The sequence below is a fragment of the Cygnus olor genome, chromosome 3 (genome assembly GCF_009769625.2).
Source record: "Cygnus olor isolate bCygOlo1 chromosome 3, bCygOlo1.pri.v2, whole genome shotgun sequence".
Taxonomy (NCBI): Eukaryota; Metazoa; Chordata; class Aves; order Anseriformes; family Anatidae; genus Cygnus; species Cygnus olor.
The window spans coordinates 15,655,668-15,662,039 of record NC_049171.1 but is presented as its reverse complement, the minus strand read 5'-3'; positions in this window follow the sequence as shown (position 1 = coordinate 15,662,039).

Genomic DNA, 6,372 nt, shown 5'->3' with positions numbered 1-6,372 from the left:
GGCGCACTCGGCGCAGCCAATAGGGGGAGGCCGCGTCGGGAGGAGCTGGGGTGAGGGAGGGAGGGAGGCGAGGCTGGGCGGGGTGGAGGGGGGAAATGTCCGCCCAGCGCCCTGTGGTGGGCAGGGGCAGCCTGCCCTTTACAGAGCTGCGAGAGTGGGCGTGGGCCTTGGCATGGGTTAGAGGGCACGCGAGGCTCTAAGGCAGCATCTTTTGTCCCTTTTGTAGAGCCTCGCGGTGAGGCTAAATCTCACAAACCACAGAATATTAGGGATTGGAAGGGACCTTGAAAGATCATCTAGTCCAGTCCCCAAATGGGGAGCCCAAGTGGCTTTGCTGCAAAAAGCAGATTCGACAAAATGTTCTGTGCAAGCCACAAGCTTGTGTGTAAAGTAGAAATTCATCTAGCTCTACCTGCAGGCAACATTCAACACTTAAGTTGTACCAGGGGAGGTTTAGGTTGGAAATTAGGAGACATTTCTTCTCAGAAAGAGCAGTCAGGCATTGGAAGGGGTTGCCCAGGGAGGTGGTGGCGTCTCCGTCCCTGGGGTGTTCAAGGAAAAGTTGGACATGGTGCTTAGGGACATGGTTCAGTGGGTGACATTGGTGGTAGGGTGATGGTTGGACCAGATGATCTTGGAGGTCTTTTCCAACCTTAATGATTCTAAAGCTGATGAAAATAAACAGCTGATTAATGATATAGTAGTAATTCTGTTTATTATAGTAAGTAGATTGATATTATTAATTCGTTATGATGACAAGAATCACAGTGATTAGTCTACTGCATATTCAAGTTGCTAAATCTTGGCATAAATCAGGCAGCTTTAAAAATTAAAGTTTCATTTGTCAACATACGTGGTTAGTAAGGATCTCTCAACCTCGAGGGATAATTTTGAGAGGCATCCCTGCCCAAGGGGAGATCACTGCAGCCCACTGCTTCAGCAGGGAGACCTCAAATTAGGCTTTCTTTCACTGGCATATTTACACGGTAAAATGTTTGGCTTGTAGTCAAACTTATATTCCTCTTGACCTCATGCAATTCATTATTTCCCCATCAGGGATTTCAATGGTCACTTGCTCTAGAGCTGTGCCCGGCTTTGTTTGTGGTCATGGCTGTGAGCATTCACCAGGTGCTCTGTTATTAATGAGCTGTCCAGGTTAAGGAACAGTCACACCGAGGCCTACTGTGGTTCATAACCTAAGCAAGATTTATGTCAAGTGCAGACATTGAGCGTATCCATCACAATCTGCTGTAGGCCAACAGGAAGAAAAGCAGGGAAGGAGAAGACTGGTTCTTGCTGACAAGAGCACTGTTTTAGCCTGCATAGCCTGTCTGCATCCAACAGAGACATGAAAAATTTAAGTCCAGCAGCATGATATTAATATAGCTAGTTTGTATGAAAAATCGGCATCCCAGTTCAGAAGCTCTGGAAACAACTGACTGAAAAAGCTGAATGGTTTTTCCCTAATGATTGCACACCACAGGAGGGTATGTAGCTTGAGGCAATGTTGTTGGTGGGCATAGATCCAGACAAAGGCTTCTGCAGAGCTAAGATTCAGCCATTAAGTGAGCTGTGGATTTCTAGTGTAGTAGTAGCTAAACTTAATGTGCCATTGAAATAGTAAGTATCAGAAGTTGTATCTGAAGTGGTCTAAATTTTTTCCACATCCGCATGCCTGTAACACAAGTAGCACTTCTCAATGCTATCAAGTCCTGCTTTTTAAGAGTATGAAACTTAGCACAGTGGTGAGAACAGGCAGCCATTGTCAAAATCAAGTTGTTTCAGATATGGAGGAAGAGGAATGCATGACGTAAAAGTGCTTTTAGTCAGAATAGCTGCATAATATTGGCATCTTGGCATTTTCAACCATGTAAGAGCAGCCTGCAGAGCAGGCAGATGCATGTTAGTGATGATTCCTGTTTCTTAAGTTAACACATACCTCACCTCTTATTTTTATTACTCTGAATCTGTGTGAAAAAGCCATTCATTTTAGGGCAGTTTTTTATATTGGCAGCAAAATGTCTTTTCTTTACATGAGATGCTGGCTAATAAGTGAAAGTAGCAGCCTTCTGCAGTCACTTCACCGGTACATAAATCAAACAAGAGCTGCTCTGCAGACCATCCATCCTACCAAGGGAGAAGTATTTCTTTTAAGTTCTTCATACATTTCCACCAGTATGATTAAAAAAATAAATATGACGCTTTGGGGCACTACTGAGCTGTTAGTGTGACATTAGCTCCAGGCAAAATTTTCAAAAAAAAAAAAAAAAAAGGAAATAATTATAGTTTTATGGTACATAGGTGTTGTCAGAGAAAATTGATAATTTTTTTTTTTTTTTGGTTTGGCTCTAACCAAGGTCTCTTTTGTCTCTAAAAGGTACTGTATAGAGGTAGTACATTTGATTTTTTATCAGCATCATGTGACAGTAAGTTGAATGTCTGTATTTCATTCGTTCAACAGTAAGTTGAATGGCCAACATTTCCATAGCACTAAGAAGCACGTGTTGAAGTACCTATTGCCAAATAAAAAAAAAAAACTTTTAAAACATATCTTTACAGACTTGGTAAATTCCTAGTGAGTTTAGGAAACAATACACCAGCAATACACCATCAGCTTTTCAACATTTTTATCTGTATTCTGGAATTACACATAAGGTAGCGCTGAAAATGCCTGCATTAACACAAATATTAGTAAAGTGGTAAATATTGATGAAAACAGGACAAGGATACAGGCTCTTTGATGAATAAGCTGCATTCAGACACAGTACATTTAGGGTTTTAGTTTGCATGAGGCTTTTCTACCTCAGTGAAGACAGAACACTCTCCAGTACTTGAACGGTGTCTCTGAAAGAGATTTCAGTGCTGTTTCTCCATTGCAGCATGAATTTCTACTGTGGCAATAAAGCTGATGTGATTCATGGCTACATAAAAAGGGGAATAATGGAAAGATACTTTGTCTGCAGAGGTTCATGAGGCAAGTTATTGGGCCCATATTTAAAAAATATATCCATAATTACAGGGGCAGGGTTAGAAGGGACTTTGCCGGTTTCCTAGGTCAGCGCTGTGATACGTCAGCCACTGTTCCACACCTGAGTCTGTGAGGCCTCATGGATGCATCCAGGGGTGCAGGAGCCAGCTGATACAAAACCTGAAATCAGTTACCTGAGAAATTAAACACAGTGTTTGAAGAAATTCACAAGGCTCCTGACTGGGAGACCTGGCTTATGTTCTCCGTGTGTCCACAGGCTGCAGCTGTGTGCTGAGGTACATGATCTGAGTGTACATCACCCAAATGAACACACTTCCCCCCCAAAATGACCTAGAGAATGCTTGTATCTGAAGTGCTGAGAAGCTGGGTTACCAGCTCAATTTTATGCACCTCCCTGCCTATAAAGTGTTTGAAATTTGTGAAAGTCTCTTCAACCATTGTGGATGAGCTATGAGCTTAGTGTAAAATGGTCTCAGTCTGATTTCAGGGATCAGTACGGTAGAAGTGGGATGAAGTTAAAAGCCCTGTGATTTTGAGCTGTTAAGAGCTTTTAAAGGTCCCCTGTAAAACCACGAGGTTTTTCCAGTCTGGGGTAGTAAAAATGCTTGCAGACCTAGGTGTCTTTGCCAGGGTTACTGTGCTGTGGTCTGACCACTCCTGGTCATGGGAGAAAACCTGAACTTTACTGACACGGAAAGGCAGATTTTACTAACAGTTCTGCCTTTCTATCTTGGTTTTGGTTTATGCAAAATCTCATCTAGAGATCACTGAAGCAAGTACCCACGTAATACAGGCCTGGGTGCTACGTATCAGTGAATCCTCTTTGTCATTTCCCTGTTTTGCATACCCCTGTTGTTGCCAAGCCAATACTAGACAGATTGTTTAGTGCAGATCCTTTTTACAGAGCTTTACAAGCTAAGTCCCAGCTGTGAGGCATGGATGTTTTGTCCTCCCTCCTTGCGATGTCCATGTAGCACTTGTACAGACCGGATAGCAGGAGGATTAATGATAAAAAATGTGACAAATATTCTTGTATCCCAGGGATCTCACCTGGTTACTGCACTGGCAGACATGCAGGAGTATACAGTGCAGGGATTTTGGCTTTACAAGTTTTGGGTGCCTCCTAACTCCAAATCTGAGACATAGTTGAGGGCTCCTGGAATGCAGTTCGCAGTAAAGCAAAGCTCACCCAAAGGAGCATTTTTCATTTGTGCTATTAACATGCTTTTAATCTTGGTGGCCTTTAATTACTAGACAGAAGCTTTTATTGGAGACAGAAAAAAACAGGGGAAGCCTTAGAGCTAGAAAAAAGAGGTAGGGATAAGGTTGCTCCCTGAAGCAGCTGGCTTTGCTTCCAACAGAGGTGAGAGAGCTGCCACTAGGCCTCAGCAGGAACAACGGATGGAGCTTAAGACAAGCTCTTGTCTACTTAATGAGGCTAATTTTCTGCTTAGGATGAGACTGAGACAAGGGTTTGGAAGTTGGAAGAAAGCCTTTTGCTGGGATAATTTAATACACATGACCAGAACTAACCACGTTTGAAGAAGGAGGGGAAGACGTGGAGGCAGCAAAAATGTTGAGGGGCCTGCACTAGCTGGTGGGTGTAGCCCTACAAATATTCCAGGCTCCAGCATCTGCTGTTCAGAGATTCAGCAGGTCCCAGGATTAGGTACACAGGACATGAGCTTACTTTGTGAGTTGAATATGTGTGTCATTACAGGACAGGCCCTCCCTCCTCTCCCAGGAGCAAGGTGAAGCCAGTGTATCTGCTGGAGTCCAACCCCCTTTCTGATTTTTGAACAAGCACTAAACCCTGCACATATCCCAATAAAAGCCTCATATGAACATCCTTTAGAGAGCCTGCTGCTCCCAGCTCTCCCACCTGCCTGTCCTTGTGAACTGGGAGAAGGCATGCAGAGGGCAATGACCACACACAATCCACCCAGAAGTCTTGTTCCTACCTCAGACTCTGGATGGCCTCGCCTGAATCCACATCAAAAACAGAGCTGTGAGCAGTATGGGTTGGACCATCACGCTATGGTAACTTTCCTGGGTTTAATTAATGAGACGTGGGGCAAACCCTTAAGTGGCCTTGTGAGGGCTTCAGCCAGGACTTGTAGGTTTGGGGTCCCTTGCAGGGCATCTCTCCACAGCGTGTGTCCGAGCCACGTTCCCTGTGGCATGCTGAGAGCCTGCAGCAGTGTCATGCCAACAGCTGGCACAGGGCACCAGTGCTCTCTGTGGGACCCTACCCAGCAGGGAGGTGTGGATGTGCCTTGGGAGCCTTCCTGTTGACATCCTGAGGTTGGACTAGGTGATCTTGGAGGTCTCTTCCAACCTAGATGATTCTGTGATTCTGTGATCCTCAGGTCTGGAGACCTTTTGCCTTGATCACGCTGAGGCCATCACAAGGAGGAAAACCTCTTTAATATGCTAGTTCATCTTTCTCATGGGAAATCAGTTACCAGGCTTCAGCATTATCCTAAAACAGATATTTTTTAGCCATATCCCTGCCACAGCTGGGATCAGCCACCTTTCCTCTTCTATTATTTAAATGGAGCATTCACCTTTTCAGATCCAGGTCTTCTTCTCCCAAGTCTATCCTGTTATGGTCATCTGGGCCCTCAACAGGACCTGTCATGTTCTTTCTCTGTACCATAACTTATTTGGGATTAGCCTGTCACACAGCCATTTTATAACCACTCCTGGACTCTGAAAATGGCATTGAAAACTTAATGCACATAGTCTGACCTGGTCATGCTAGCTTCCTATCCTCATGTCACATGGTGCACAAACATAAGGTTTATTCTTTATGCATAACAGCAAGAAGAATCATGTTTTCCAGTGCCAGATGTTTCCTTTCTTAGGGTATATCCTGATAACAAAAGAGCTGGATAGCAAATAACACACACCGCTGTAGAAAGTCACCAACTATTCAGCTGGGCCACATGAGAAGCAGCATGACTGCAGTATCCTTCGGAAGGATTTCCTTTGGCCTTCTCCAGATCCTTGTGTGGTGGGTTGTGCCCACAAGAGGTCCATCCCCGGAGCTATGAAGCCTCTGCTACCCAGATGTCTGATGACACACCCACCCCTTTAAAACAACAACAAAAATGGTTCTTTGGGGAGGTTCTAAAAACAGTAAAAATTTGAATGGATTAAAAAAGTGACTGGACAAAAGTCATGGAAAGAAAATTCCTTCCCGACTAGTTGGCCATAAACTCTGTCTTGGAAAGTCCCCTAACCACATAATGATGGGGAGTGAGACTGTGCTGGGAAAATGGATCTATTTTTTGGTTTTATTATCTTCTTCCTAGATAGAGAGCTTGATGGCTTTTTGACCTGTTTTCATATTGCTGTTTTTGCGTTCTGAAATGCTTATC